General features: G+C 42.2%; 1 protein-coding gene and 1 non-coding gene across 4 annotated transcripts in view; both read left to right on the forward strand.

The window, feature by feature from the left end:
- SLC4A5 (solute carrier family 4 member 5) overlaps positions 1–16,493 on the forward strand; it is a 138,108-nt gene that overhangs the window by 71,171 nt on the left and 50,444 nt on the right. The gene's annotated exons all lie outside the window — the stretch shown is intronic.
- TRNAS-GGA (transfer RNA serine (anticodon GGA)) lies at positions 16,086–16,157 on the forward strand. Its single transcript has one exon. It is a non-coding gene; the product is annotated as a tRNA-Ser (tRNA).

The raw sequence follows: 16,493 nt of genomic DNA on the forward strand, positions 1-16,493 counted from the left end.
TCACAGTCCAACTCTCACATCCATACATGACCACTGGAAAAACCATAGCCTTGACTAAACTGACCTTTGTTTGAAAGTAATATCTCTGCTTTTTAATATGCTGTCCAGGTTGGTCGTAACTTTCCTTCCAAGAAGTAAGCATCTTTTAATTTCATGGCTGCAATCAGCATCTGCAGAGATTATAGAGCCCCCAAAAATAAAGTCTGACACTGTTTCCCCATCTATTTCCCATGAAGTGATGGGACCAGATGCCATGATCTTCGTTTTCTGAATGTTGAGCTTTAAGCCAACTTTTTCACTCTCCTCTTTCACTTTCATCAAGAGGCTTTTTAGTTCCTCTTTACTTTCTGCCATAAGGGTGGTGTCATCTGCATATCTGAGGTTATTGATATTTCTCCCAGCAATCTTGATTCCAGCTTGTGCTTCTTCCAGCCCAGCTTTTCTCATGATGTACTCTGCATATAAGTTAAATAAGCAGTGTGACAATATACAGCCTTGACGTACTCCTTTTCCTATTTGGAACCAGTCTGTTGTTCCGTGTCCAGTTCTAACTGTTGCTTCCTGACCTGCATATAGGTTTATCAAGGGGCAGGTCAGGTGGTCTGGTATTCCCATTTCTTTCAGAATTTTCCATAGTTTATTGTGATGTACACAGTCAAAGGCTTTGGCATAGTCAATAAAACAGAAGTAGATGTTTTTCTGGAACTCTCTTGCTTTTTCGATGATCCAGAGGATGTTGGCAATTACATCTCTGGTTCCACTGCCTTTTCTAAATCCAGCTTGAACATCAGGAAGTTCATGGTTCACATATTGCTAAAGCCTGGCTTGGAGAATTTTGAGCATTACTTTACTAGCGTGTGAGATGAGTTCAATTGTGCGGTAGTTTGAGCATTCTTTGGCATTGCCTTTCTTTGGGATTGGAATGAAAACTAACCTTTTCCAGTCCTGTGGCCACTGCTGAGTTTTCCAAATTTGCTGGCATATTGAGTGCAGCACTTTCACAGCATCATCCTTCAGGATTTGAAATAGCTCAACTGGAATTCCATCACCTCCACTAGCTTGGATCATGGTGATGCTTCCTAAGGCCCACTTGACTTCATATTCCAGGATGTCTGGCTCTAGGTGAGTGATCACACCATCTTGATTATCTGGGTCATGAAGATCTTTTTTGTATAGTTCTTCTGTGTATTCTTGCCACCTCTTCTTAATATCTTCTGCTTCTGTTAGGTCCATACCATTTCTGTCCTTTATTGAGCCCATCTTTGCATGCAATGTTCCATTGGTATCTCTAATTTTCTTGAAGAGATCTCTGCTGCTGCTGCTAATGCGCTTCAGTTGTGTCCGACTCTGTGCGACCCCATAGATGGCAGCCCACCAGGCTCCCCCATCCCTGGGATTCTCCAGGCAAGAACACTAGAGTGGGTTGCCATTTTCTTCTCCAATGCATGCAAGTGAAAAGTGACTGACTCTTAGCAACCCCATGGACTAGAGCCCACCAGGCTGTCCGTTCATAGGATTTTCCAGGCAAGAGTATTGGAGTGGGTTGCCATTGCCTTCTCCTTGAAGAGATCTCTAGTTTTTCCCATTCTGTTGTTTTCCTCTATTTCTTTGCATTGATCGCTGAGGAAGCCTTTCTTATCTCTCCTTGCTATTCTTTGGAACTTTGCATTCAAATGGGAATATCTTTCCTTTTCTCCTTTGCTTTTTGCTTCTCTTCTTTTCACAGCTGTTTGTAAGGCCTCCTCAGACAGTCATTTTGCTTTTTTGCACTTCTTTTCCATGGGGATGGTCTTGATCCCTGTCTCCTGTACAATGTCATGAACCTCCGTCCATAGTTCATCAGGCACTCTATCTATCAGATCTAGGCCCTTAAATCTATTTCTCACTTCCACTGTATAATCACAAGGGATTTGACTTAGGTCATACCTGAATGGTCTAGTGGTTTTCCCTACTTCCTTCAATTTAAGTCTGAATTTGGCAATAAGGAGTTCATGATCTGAGCCACAGTCAACTCCTTGTCTTGTTTTTGCTGACTGTATAGAGCTTCTCCATCTTTGGCTGCAAAGAATATAATCAATCTGATTTTGGTGTTGACCATCTGGTGATGTCCATGTGTAGAGTCTTCTCTTGTGTTGTTGGAAGAGGGTGTTTGCTATGACCAGTGCGTTCTCTTGGCAAAACTCTTATTAGCCTTTGCCCTGCTTCATTCTGTATTCCAAGGCCAAATTTGCCCGTTACTCCAGGTGTTTCTTGACTTCCTATTTTTGCATTCCAGTCCCCTATAATGAAAAGGACATCTTTTTTGGGTGTTCTAAAAGTTCTTGTAGGTCTTCATAGAACCATTCAGCTTCTTCAGCATTACTGGTTGGGTCATAGACTTGGATTACTGTGATATTGAATGGTTTGCCTTGGAAACGAACAGAGATCATTCTGTCGTTTTTGAGATTCCATCCAAGTACTGCATTTCAGACTCTTTTGTTGACCATGATTGCTACTCCATTTCTTCTAAGGGATTCCTGCCTACAGTTATAGATATAATGGTCATCTGAGTTAAATTCACCCATTCCAGTCCATTTTAGTTCGCTGATTCCTAGAATGTTGACGTTCACTCTTGCCATCTCCTGTTTGACCACTTCCAATTTGCCTTGGTTCATGGACCTGACATTCCAGGTTCCTATGCAATATTGCTCTTTACAGCATCAGACCTTGCTTCTATCACCAGTCGCATCCACAGCTGGGTATTGTTTTTGCTTTGGCTCCATCCCTTCATTCTTTCTGGAGTTATTTCTCCACTGATCTCCAGTAGCATATTGGGCACCTACTGACCTGGGGAGTTCCTCTTTCAGTATCCTATCATTTTGCCTTTTCATACTGTTCATGGGGTTCTCAAGGCAAGACTACTGAAGTGGTTTGCCATTCCCTTCTCCAGTGGACCACATTCTGTCAGACCTCTCCACCATGACCTGCCTGTCTTGGGTGGCCCCACAGGGCATGGCTTGGTTTCATTGAGTTAGACAAGGCTGTGGTCCATGTGATCAGATTGGCTAGTTTTCTGTGATTATGGTTTCAGTGTGTCTGCTCTCTGATGCCCTCTCGCAACACCTACCGTCTCACTTGGGTTTCTCTTACCTTGGATGTGGGATATCTCTTCACGGCTGCTGCAGCAAAGCGCAGCCACTGCTCCTTACCTTGGACGAGGTCGCACACATCACAGTCCTTCAAATTCACTGTCATGTTTGGTTTGTGAACATATTACTGAACTCAGATTTGGCTGCTCAGCACTCGAAGGACAATACTCGAAAAGACAAGTGCTAGTAGGCATGGAAAAGTTGCTTTATTCAGAAGGACAGCAACCTGGGGAGATGGCAGACTCCTGTCCAAAAGCCAACTCCAAAGGTTCTGCTTGATCATGAAAGTTTTTTTTTGTTGTTGTTGTTTGTGTTTGTGATCATGAAAACTTTTAAGTGGAGAATTATTTGGGAAGTATATCAACATCTTCATTATCTTCCACTGTGTGCAGACTTTCTTCTGATTGGTTGGTGGTAAGGTAAAAGGAATCTTATGTTCAACCTAATGTTACCATCCTCCACTTGAATGGAGGCTTTTGTTCCTACAGAAGAGCTCAAAAATATTGTTATGTATATTCATTGGGGCTTCGCAGGTTGCTCAGTGGGAAAAAACCTACCTGCCAATGCAGGAGATGCAGGAGATGCCAGTTGGATCCTTGGGTTGGGAAGATCCCCTGGAGAAGGAAATGGCAGCCCACTCCAGTATTCTTGCCTGGAGAATCCCATGGACAGAGGAGCTTGGCAGGCTATAGTCCACAGGGTCACCAAGAGTCGGACACAACTGTTGGAGGAAGGGGAACCCCTTCTATGATCTGAGAGTGGGCTCTTATCTAACACTTGGAAATGAATTGTTCAAGGAGACAGACATGCTGACAAAGCAAGAGACTTTATTGGGAAGGGGCTTCTAGGTGGAGAGCAGGAGGCTAAGGGAACCCAGGAGGAACCCAGGAACCCAGGGCAGAACTGCTCTGTCACATGCTCGCAGTCTCAGGTTTTATGGTGATGGGATTAGTTTTCAGGTTTTCTTTGGCCAATCATTATGACTCAGAGTCCCTCCTGGTGGTGCAAGCATTGCTCAGCCAAGATGGATGCCAGAAAGGATTCTGGGAGGTGGTAGGATATATAGTGATTCCTTTTGACCTTTTCCGAACTGTTCTGGTTGATGGTGTCTTATCAGTTCCGTGTTCCTTACCAGGACCTCCTGTCGTAAAATAACTCATGAAAATGGTAACCATGGTGCCTGGCCTGGGTGGACAGTTTCAGTCAGTGTGTTTCCCCTAACATGACTGTGTGACTGAGCATGAGCGCAGAGCTGCACGCGTATCTCTTGAGGAGGAGCCAGGACCCTGCCTTACGGTGTACTATTGTTTCTTGTCAATTCCGCCTTAGTTTCTGCATTCTTTCCCTCCCCTAATAAGCAACTACTTTAATCTGCTCTGTGGAATTCAGAGAAGGTCAAGGATACTGAGTGAAGCTTATTCCCTGTACAAACAAGAAATGGGGGACAAAGAATTTGTACCCAGGAGGGCCCCATAGGGCCCTGCTCTCTTTTGTCAGCTTAAAAAATATTCATAACCTAAAAGTTGAGGATTACGTTTTATTCAGCAGGAAATTTTAGGACTTCAAGTCCAGGAGATAGCATCTCAACCTCTCTCATTTCTCCCTGAGAGAAATGCTCTGACATCACAGATATTCTCCTTCCCGAGTGCCCTTAGGGCTCACCAGCTCCCATTCGAGGGCTGCAGTCACTGAGACTGTGACATCCTTGTTTACTGATATGGCAGGAAATATTCCATTTTTCACTTTTAAAACTACACATTATATGTGTAGTTCTAATCAGTTGTGTAAATAACTTTTTACATTATTTCAAATACACATTTTAATGCATGTGCTTGTCATCATGCAGTATGAATTTGCCAAATAAACTGTAGGAATGGGTTTAGGACTTCCTCTTTCAAAAAGCTTTTCCTCATCTCTTGGTGCTCTGTCAAAGACTGAACCTAAGAAGTATCTAAAGGTTCCTCAGATATCTCTAGGAAAGCTCTTCATTGGCCCATATAAGAGAATTAAAACTGGCTTTTGGTTTCTGCTGGAAAATTCAGGGTGCTGGTTAAGACTCAGTGTTAAAGAGCTTTGCTGGATAGTGGGGGAAAACTGCTTACTTTTAAGAAAGGAATCTGTTAGAATCACAAAATTTATTACAAATCAGCATCAGGCAGAAACTGACAACACTGTGTTTTGATACTCTGTAGCTAATACACTGCTGTCAAGTTTTAGGAGGATGGATGATGGGGTGGGGATGGCAGAGTTACAGGATGAAAGTGAATAAGGCCATGCAGATAGAGAATTACCACCGTGTGTGTGTGTGTACTTTACACCTTGGAGGTGAGTAAACTTCATCTGAGAAATAAATTTATATAGTTTTAAATCTTAGAGCAAGTGTTTAGAGGCTATGTAACCTTATCATTAAAGATTGCATTCTATAGCAAATTACATTTTTTAAAAAAATCTTTAAATCAGGATGTCCTAAGGGGAAATTTTCAACAAATTAGCCAGGGCAAACTTTAATGATAGTGATATGTAAAATAAGTGCAGAAGAAAGGGACAATCGCTCTAATTGATATATGTATACACACACATGGCAGATTTTACTCTTATTGAACCACACATAAGAGCTCTCCTGGTGGCTCAGCGGTAAAGGTCTGCCTGCCGATGCAGGAGATGTGGGTTCAGTCCCTGGGTCGGGAAGATCTCCTGGAGAAGGAAATGGCAACCCCTCCAGTATTCTTACCTGGGAAATCCCGTGGACAGAGGGGCCTGGTGGGCTACAGTCCATGGGATCACAAAGAGTTGGACACGACTTAGCAAAAAACAACATCATCAACCACTCTTAATGGCCCACTCATTGCTTTGTCTTCTCAAAGGCCTGTGTGTTGCTTTTAAAAAGTATTGATGTCTGATTCTCAGACCCCTAGATTCTCATGTCATTAGTCTGCAGTCAACCTGGATTTTGGAATTTCTGAAAAATTCCCTGATGATCCTTATGCAGCTAAGGGTAAGAGCCATGATACACATGCTATAGTCAGGGCAGGGCCAGTGCAGGTTATAATTTGTATCCATCTGAGGATAGAACTAGAGTTTAGGTTTGTCAGTTTTCTGCCCTTTTTGGTTCCTTAAAAGGAGATTTGGCAGTGCTTAATATTAATAGCTACCACTCTTGGAATTAAATGAAAAGCAACTTCCACTAATCGTATAGTGACCGAGTTACTAGTCACAGAAAAGGCCTCAGTTCTGGACCTCAGTTCAGTCACCTTTGCGTGACTGAGAACTGCTTTCTGTGACATGTGACTCTTTGAGCTTCCATTCCGCTCCATCCCAGCTGGGAGGGGAACCTGGTGCCTACCCTGGCCTGGACAAAATCTCTGAGAGCTCTTTTCCAGCCCAGAGATTTTCTTTCCACTTGACCTGCTTCTCCATCTCTAATTCCCCACTTTTGAAGCCAACCATGGTATAAAGGTCACTTTGCAATGAGCTGCTTGGGATTACACATTAACCATTTTATCAGGCTTCCAAGAGTTTTTAAGCCTAGCTTTGGCCAGAGGCTTTTTAGAGTCGATTCCTTTGAAACCCTGTGACTCAGATTGAGATGTGAATCCATACAGCCAGGACTCAAACCCAGCCAAAACCCAGCTTGGGACTTGAATCCACAATCTTTTAACTGAGATCACATACCTGGTTTCAGGACTTAATGAGGCTCAGGTTCTAGGTCTTATTTCAGAAAAAATTCAGTGAGAGGCAAACTGATAGCTAAGAAGTGGATTTATTTAGAGTGAAACACACCCCACAGAGTGTGGGCCATCTCAGGAGGTGAGAGCAGTCCCCAGATATGGCTTGCTTAGTTTTTACGGGCTGGGTAATTTCATAGGCTAATGAATGGGAGGATTATTCCTACTATTTGGGGGAAAGGATTTCCAGGAATTGGGCCACCACGCACTTTTTGATCTTTAACATGCAGCCTTGGAACTGTCATGGCACTGGTGGGTATGTTACTTAGCTTACTGATGTGTTATAGTGGGTGTACACTGAGGCTCAAGGTCTAGAGGAAGTCAACTCATCTTGAACCTGTTTGGTTGTAATCAGTGTATGCCATGTCCTCAGGCTATATCATTCTTTGAAAGTTTGTGCCCTGCCCCCTTCCCCCCTGTTTCACTTTTATTCAATATGAACATGAGACTTCACTGGTGGCTCAGACGGTAAAGCATCTGCCTGGGAGACCCGGGTCCAAACCCTGGGTCAGGAAGATCTCCTGGAGATGGAAATGGTAACCCACTTCAGTATTCTTGCCTGGAAAATCCCATGGATGGAGGAGCCTGGTAGGCTACAGTCCATGGGGTCGCAAAGAGTCGGACACAACTGAGCAACTTTACTTTCTTTTCTTTCAGTATGAAAAGTATTTAAATGTTTTATTATGGAAAATTCAAATTTACGCAAAAGTGGTTTGTAGCAGAATGACCTCCCTCAATGTACCCATCACCCAGCTTTAATGGTTATCAGCTAATTCATGCCCAATCTTGTGCCTCTATTTCAACCCACTACTCCAAATACACACACCATGTTATGCTGAATCAAATCCCATACACCGTATCAATCCATCTGTAAATATTTTAGTAGGTGACTCTAGATGATAAGGCTGTTTCTTTCGTCCCTCATTTTTTAATTATGATAAAAATATGCTTAATATAAAATTTACTGTCATAACTACTTTTAAGTATGTAGTTTAGTGGTGTGCGTGCTCAGTAGCTTCAATCATATCCAACTCTTTCGACCTTCCAACAACACAAGAGAAGACTCTACACATGGACATCACCAGATGGTCAATACCAAAATCAGATTGATTATATTCTTTGCAGCCAAAGATGGAGAAGCTCTATACAGTCAGCAAAAACAAGACCAGGAGCTGACTGTGGCTCTGATCATGAACTCCTTATTGCCAAATTCAGACTTAAACTGAAGAAAGTAGGGAAAACCACTAGACATTCAGGTATGACCTAAATCAAATCCCTTACAATTGTACAGTAGAAGTGACAAATAGATACAAGGGATTAGATCTGATAGAGCACCTGAAGACCTATGGATGAAAGTTCATGACATTGTACAGGAGGCAGTGATCAAGATCATCCCCAAGAAAAAGAAATGCAAGAAAGGAAAAATGGTTGTCTAAGGAGGCCTTACAAATAGCTCTGAAAAGAAGAGAAGTGAAAGGCAAAGGAGAAAAGAAAAGATATACTCATTTGAATGCAGAATTCAAAAGAATAGCAAGGAGAGATAAGAAAGCTTTCCTCAGTGATCAAATGCAAAGAAATAGAGGAAAACAATAGACTGGGAAAGACTAGAGATCTCTTCAAGAAAATCAGAGATACCAAGGGAACTTTACATGCGAAGATGGGGACAATAAAGGACAGAAATGGTATGGACCTAACAGAAGCAGAAGATATTAAGAAGAGGTGGCAAGAATACACAGAAGAACTATACAAAAAAGATCTTCATGACCCAGATAATCACCATGGTATGATCACTCACCTAGAGCCAGACATTCTGGAATGTGAAGTCAAGTGGGCCTGAGGAAGCATTACTACGAACAAAGCTAGTGGAGGTGATGGAATTATAGTTGAGCTATTTCAAATCCTAAAAGATGATGCTGTGAAAGTGCTGCACTCAATATGCCAGCAAATTTGGAAAACTCAGCAGTGCCACAGGACTGGAAAAGGTCAGTTTTTATTCCAATCCCAAAGAAAGGCAATGCCAAAGAATGCTTGAACTACCACACAAATTGCATTCATCTCACACGCTAGCAAAGTAATGCTCAAAATTCTCCAAGCCAGGCTTCAATAATATGTGAACCGTGACCTTCCAGATGTTCAAGCTGGATTTAGAAAAGGCAGTGGAACCAGAGATCAAATTGCCAACATCTGCTGGATCATCAAAAAAGCAAGAGAGTTCCAGAAAAACATCTACTTCTGTTTTATTGACTAGGCCAAAGCCTTTGACTGTGTGGCTCACAATAAACTGTGGAAAATTCTGAAAGAGATGGGAATACCAGACCACCTGACCTGCCTCCTGAGAAATCTGTATGCAGGTCAGGAAGCAACAGTTAGAACCAGACAAGGAACAACGGTCTGGTTCCAAATAGGAAAAGGAGTACGTCAAGGCTGTATATTGTCACCCTGCTTATTTAACTTATATGCAGAATTCATCATGCAGAACGGTAGGCTGGATGAAGCACAAGCTGGAATCAAGATTGCCGGGAGAAATATCAATAACCTCAGATATGCAGATGACACCACCCTTATGGCAGAAAGTGAAGAACTAAAGAGCCTCTTGATGAAAGTGAAAGAGGAGAGTGAAAAAGTTGGCTTAAAACTCAACATTCAGAAAACAAAGATCATGGCATTTTGTCTCATCACTTCATGGCAAATAGATGGGGAAACAATGGAAACAGTGTCAGACTTTATTTTCTTGGGCTCCAAAATCACTTCAGATGGTGACTGCATCCATGAAATTAAAAGACGCTTGATTCTGGGAACAAAAGTTATGACCAACCTAGACAGCTTATTAAAAAACAGAGACATTACTTTGCCAACAAAGGTCTGTCTAGTCAAAGCTATGGTTTTTCCAGTAGTCATGTGTGGATGTGAGAGTTGAACTATAAAGAAAGCTGAGTGCCAAAGAATTGATGCTTTTGAACTGTGGTGTTGGAAAAGACTCTTGAGAGTCCCTTGGACTGCAAGGAGATCCAAACAGTCCATCCTTAAGGAAATTAGTCCTGAATATTCATTGGAAGGACTGATGCTGAAGTTGAAACTCCAGTACTTTGGCCACCTGATGTGCAGAACTGACTCAGTGGAAAAGACTGTGATGCTTGGAAAGATTGAAGGCAGAAGGAGAAGGGGATGACAGAGGATGAGATGGTTGGATGGCATCACTGACTCAATGGACATGAGTTTGAGTAAGCTCTGGGAGTTAGTGATGGAGTGCTGGCATGCTGCAGTCCATGGGATCACAAAGAGTCGAACACGACTGAGCGACTGAACTGAACTGAACTTATGTATGGGAAGATGAAAGCATTTTGACTCACAGAAATCATTCCCTTCATATGCATCTCAGCTACCTGGGACCAGAGTCCTGCTTCTTGATTTTTTTATATCCTTTGTTCCTCACCATAGGGAGTGGTGGCAGCCAACAACTCTTGGATCAAAGACATTTTTCTCACACTTGGGCACTCTGTTTTTAGAAATTCATATTCCCAGGCTTGAAATCACTAATGGCTGTGACATCCTTGTTTACTGATAAGGTAGTGAATATTCCATTTCACAGTCCACACCCTGCATTTGGGAGGTTTATCTCCTACATCTCTTTCAATCTACAGGTCCCTTCTCCTTTATTTTTCCCTTGCAGTAGTCATTATTTCTAAAGAAACTGCATTGTTTGTCCTATATGGTTTTCTAAATACTGGATTTTGTTAACTGCATCCTTGCAGTTGAGTTTTCCATGTTCCTCCGCCCCTGTTTTTCCTGAAAGTGCAGTTGAGTTGAGACTTATTTGATTCCTAACTGACTTTTCCACAAGACTTTCATGGGTGGTAGTGTTTGCTTCCATCGAAGGCAGCTCCTGTCCAGCTGACCTTTGTGTGGATGTTTGTGACGTTACTAGACTCTGATGATCATTGCTTAGATCATTTTGAAAAATCTTTAAAAAAAAAATCTTTTTAAAAAGGTGGGGGGCACTTCTCTGGTGGTCCAGTGGTTAGGACTCCACTCTTCCAATGCAGGAGATGTGGGTTCAGTAGCTGGTAGAGGAACTAAGATCCCACATGCTGCTTTGCACAGCCAAAAGTTTCTTTAAAAAAAAAAAAAAACCACAGTTAAACCCCATGATTGTTGAGATATCTTTTTCCCAGTCATTTCCTCATAGCCAGACTTCACCCAGAGTAATCATTGAGGCCTCACTACCTCAAAGAGAAAGGAGCAAGCATTTAATGGAGCTACTCTGGGTAGGAGACCAGAAGGGACACCAGAGAAGAAATGATGGTCCCTATCCTCAAAAAGCCTGATGTGTATTTGGAGAGGCAGGTATACACTGAAACAATTAGCAAAGACGATTGACTAAAAATTAAATGTCATTTTAGCCTCTGGGCCCCAGAAATCAGGAACTTTACTTGGAAAAATCTGTAGCAGAGTTGCCTGTATCTGACCCATATATTCTGAGGTAAACTGGTCTAGGATAAGACCTGGACGTCAAGATTTTAACACATTATTGACCGAAGGAGTTTTTGCAGAAACTTATGCCTGTGGCGTTAATATGTCTCTGGTCACTAATGTGTTAAAAGTATTCGAAGGGACTTCGAAGGTGGCGCAGTGGATAGGAATCCGCTTCTCAATGCAGGAGACATGGGCTAAATCCCTGGTTCGGGAAGATTCCATATGCCTCAGAGCAACTAAGCCCGTGTGTCACAACTACTGAGCCTGCGCTCCAGAGCCCGCGGACTGCAGTTACCGAGACAGCCTGCTGCAGCTACTGGAGCCCGCCCATCTAGATCCTGTGCTCCACTATGAGAAGCCTGTGCGTTGAAACAAAGAGTAGCCCCCGTTTGCAGCAACTAAATAAAAAGCCCACGCGCAGCAACAAAGCCCCAGTGCAGCCCACAAAGAGCATCTGAGGGGTTTTGTTTGTTTGTTTGTTTATCACCTCGGGTCTTAGTTGCAGCTTGTGAGATCTTTTGTTGCAGCATGCTGACTTGGTTGCCTCATGGCATGTGGGGTCTTAGTTCCCTAACCAGGGATCAAACCCACCTTCTGTGCAATGGAAGGCAGATTCTTAACAACTGGACCACCTGGGAAGGTCCATCTGAGGTATATTTATATGCAACTAAGTTTAAGAATCACCATCCTAGGATAGCGGTTCTTAAAGTGTGGAATATTACTCGGTCATGAAAAAGAATGAAATAATGCCATTTGCAGCAACATGCATGGACCTAGAGATGGTCATACTGAGTGAAGTCAGACGGAGAATGACAAATAGCATATGGTATCACTTATATGTGGAATCTAAAAGAATTATACAAATGAACTTATTTACAAACCAAAAATAGACTCACAGACATAGAAAACAAGCATGGTTACCAAAGGGGAAAGTGGGTGGGGGTAGGGGATAAATTAGAACTTTGGGATTAACAGATACACACTGCTGCTGCTGTTGCTGCTAAGTCGCTTCAGTCGTGTCCGACTCTGTGCGACCCCATAGATGGCAGCCCACCAGGCTCCCCGGTCCCTGGGATTCTCCAGGCAAGAACACTGGAGTGGGTTGCCATTTCCTTCTCCAATGCAGGAAAGTGAAAAGTGAAAGTGAAAGTGAAGTCGTGTCCAACTCTTCGAGACCCCATGGACTGCAGCCCACCAGGCTCCTCCATCAATGGGATTTTCCAGGCAAGAGTACTGGAGTGGGGTGCCATTGCCTTCTCCACACACTACTGTATGTAAAATAGAAAAACAAGGACCTAAAATATAACACAGGGAACTATAGTCCATATCTTGTAATAACCTACAGTGGAAAATAATCCAAAAAAGAATCACTTTGCTGTATACCTGAAACGGACACAACATTGTAAATCAACTATAATTCAGTAAAAAACTTTTAAAAAAGAAATGCAGAATTTGGTCCCCTTCCCAGACCTGCTGAATTAGAACCTGCATTCTAACAGGATCCCCAAGGTACCTGTATGCTCATTAAAGTTTGAGATATGCTAGTGTAGAGGTATATACTCTACTTAAAAATCAGAGAAAAGAAAGTATAGAATGACCAAGTCGGAAAAGAGCCTTCAGAGATCCACTCCACCTCTTCAACTGGTGTTCTCAGAGCCATTCTAAGGGAAGAGGCCATATTCCCCTCTTATACAAAAAGAATGGGACCCAAGTGCACAGAGCTGTTTACCAGCACTGGGATCACAGACAAGTCCAACTATCCCTGAGCCACGCAGTTCTATATGACTGTAGGGTAGAGGGCCACACAGGGCACAAATAACCTGGGAGCTTCTATGGCTAGGCTACCCTGCTCGTGGTGTGCATTCAGGCAGCAGTATTTTTAAAAATCTCTTTAGGCAATTCTAATAAACAGTCCAAGTTGAAAACCAAGCCACAGACCTTGGGTTCTCTCCATGTTTCTATGTTCTAAGGTGAAAGGGAGCTTAATTTCTAGCTGTAGTCATTAAAAATACAAAATCAAGTTAGGTCTTGGGCTTACTATTTCAATATCTGGATTCCCAAAATAGTTGCAAGGACAACTGAAGACATATCCATAGTGAAGCTGTTGAGTATCCTGGACTTTTTAAAAAATCAAGTTCTCAAGGGATGCTGGTAGCAGGAGTCTAGTTCTGGCATTGCCTTGAACCTGGAAACAGATAACTTTGTTTTTCTACAGACTATACTCAGGTTGGTTGAGACCTTGTCTGCATATAGTGCTTTTTTTTTAATGAAGGTAATTTTTGAGATAAAAATGGGCAATTTGAGTGATTAAACAGGAGAAAGACTCTCAGGAAGAAGAGTAACCATCTCCTGACCAGAACATTTGGACCTGTCCTTTGATTTCTTCCTTGCAAACCCTTATGTTAATACAAATTTTAGAAAAACTTTGGAGGGATATCATAGAGACTTGGATCTAGCATAATTTAAATAATGTTCTCCCAAACATATTTCCCAATTAAAGATGTCCGCTCTACCTTTGTGAGTCTCCAAGGCAAGTCCCTGAGTCTCTGCTCCAGCCCCATGTTTTTGGTCTTCACCTCCCAGGACTCCTCTAATCAAACTTTCCCATTCTTCAGAGTTTGAAATAGTTAGCAGTTGCAAGCTATCATATATACAGTGGATAAACAACAAGGTCCTGTTAATAGTACAGGGAACTTTATTCAATGTCCTATAATAAACTATAATGGAAAAGAATATGAAAACTTTATATATATATATATATATATAGCTTCCCTGGTGGCTCAGACAGTAAAGAATCCACCTGCAATGCAGAGACCTGGGTTTGATCCCTGGGTTGGGAAGATCCCCTGGAGGAGGGCATGGCAATCCACTCCAGCATTCTTGCCTGGAGAATCAGCATGGACAAAGGAGCCTGGCAGGCTACAGTCCATGGGGTCGCAAAGAGTCAGACACAACTGAGTGACTAAACAGAGCAAAGCACATAGCGTATTAGTTCAGTTCAGTTGCTCATGTCCGACTCTTTGCGACCCCATGGACTGCAGCACATTAGGCTTCCCTGTCCATCACCAACTCGCAGAGATTGCTCAAACTCATGTCCATTGAGTCAGTGATGCCATCCAACCATCTCATCCTCTGTCATCCCCTTCTCCTCCTGCCTTCAATCTTTCCCAGCATCAGGGTCTTTTCCAATCAGTCAATTCTTTTCAGGTGGCCAAAGTATTGGAGTTTCAGCTTTAGCATCAGTCCTTCCAGTGAATATTGGATCTCCTTGCTGTCCAATGGACTCTCAAGAGTCTTCTCCAACATCACAGCTCAAAAGCATCAATTATTTGGCATTCAGCTTTCTTTATAGTCCAACTCTCACATCCATACATGACTACTGGAAAAACTATAGCTTTGACTGCATGGACCTTTGTTGGCAAAGTAATGTCACTGCTTTTTAGTATGCTATCTAGGTTTGTCATAGCTTTTCTTCCAAGAATCAAGCATCTTTTAATTTCATGGCTGTAATCACCATCTGCAGTGATTTCAGAGCCCAAGAAAATAAAGTCTGTCACTGTTTCCATTGTTTCCTCATCTATTTGCCACGAAGTGATGAGACTAGATGCCATGATCTTAATTTTTTGAATGTTGAGTTTAAGCCAGCTTAAACAGTCAATAAACACATGTATATTAGGAAAAAAGTCCTCTTCATCCTGTGTCCCTCTAAACCCCCAAGGTCCTTCCAGGCTCCCAGTTAACTGTTCTCAAATGAATGTATTGAATCAGGATGTTAAACGTTAATACAACAAAGTATTAACACAATTTTGTGAAGAGGAAATCTGACAAAGGAAAAGATATTTAACCTCACATGTAGTCAAAATAATGCAAATATGATATAATTTTTCAATTACTAAATGAACAAAGTTGAAAAGGAATGACAATATTAGAGTTTGAGAGACTTCAGAGAAATGTGAGGTCTCCTGTACGCTAGTGGAAATAAGAATCGGCATGGCTTTCTGGAGAACAGTTTGACAATGTATGTCATACACGTAAAAATGTGCAGACAAGGGCCAAGGATATTCAAACCAACCTTATTTACAATACAGAGTAATTAGAAATCATATAAATGTCTACCAAATTAGGATTATTCACATAAATTTTGGTCTGCTCATACAATGGTATGTTAAAGAGCCTTTAAAATGATATGAATATTTACAGAGATAAAATGTCTAACAGGTAATACGGTTCTTTAGCGCTGCACATGGGCTTCCCTGGTGGCTCAGGTGGTAAAGAATCTGCCTGCAATGTGGGAGACCAGGGTTTGATCCCTGGGTGGGAGAAAAGCATGGCAACCCAGTCCAGTATTCTTTCCTGGACAATTCCATGGATAGAGGAGCCTGTGAGGTTACAGTCCATGGGGTTGCAAAGGGTCAGAGATGACTGAGAGACTTTCATTTCATTTCATAGATGTGAAAGGATATCCATTAGATATCATGTCCTTATACTGTCATTAATATAAAATGTGTGTGTGTGTGCATGTTCGTGTACACAGAGATCTAATATGTAGGTCATCATAATATCAATCATAATGTCATCTGGTTGGGAGAGCCCTGAATGCCTTTACTTTCTTATTTGCTTATTGTCTCTAAGTTTACAAAAGCAATGTTCTTTCCTTTTACATTTACAAAGCTAACAGTAACAGAATGTGCATTATGTGCCAGGCACTTCTCTAATTGCTATAAACTATTATTATTCCTTATTATTATTCCTTAGGGCTTCCCTGGTGGCTCAGAGGTTAAAGCATCTGCCTGGAATGCAGGAGACCTGGGTTCGATCCCTGGGTTGGGAAGATCCCCTGGAGAAGGAAATGGCAACCCACTCCAGTACTCCTGCCTGGAGAATCCCATGGAGGGAGGAGCCTGGTAGGCTATAGTCCATGGGGTCGCACAGAGTCGGACACGACTGAAGTGACTTAGTAGTAGTAGTAGTAGTAGATTATTATTCCTGAAGAAAACAAAGGTGGTAAGAGACTGAGTAACATGTTCAAACTCCATAGCTAGTAAATGTGAAGCTGGGATTCAAAACCTGGTTGTCTCGTTCCACAGGCTGCACTCTCACTATACTGAAAGTGAAAGTGTTAGTCACTCAGCTGTGTCTGACTCTTTGCAACATCATGGACTGTAGC

Source organism: Bos taurus, chromosome 11, assembly GCF_002263795.3.
Source record: "Bos taurus isolate L1 Dominette 01449 registration number 42190680 breed Hereford chromosome 11, ARS-UCD2.0, whole genome shotgun sequence".
In the NCBI taxonomy this organism is placed as follows: domain Eukaryota; kingdom Metazoa; phylum Chordata; class Mammalia; order Artiodactyla; family Bovidae; genus Bos; species Bos taurus.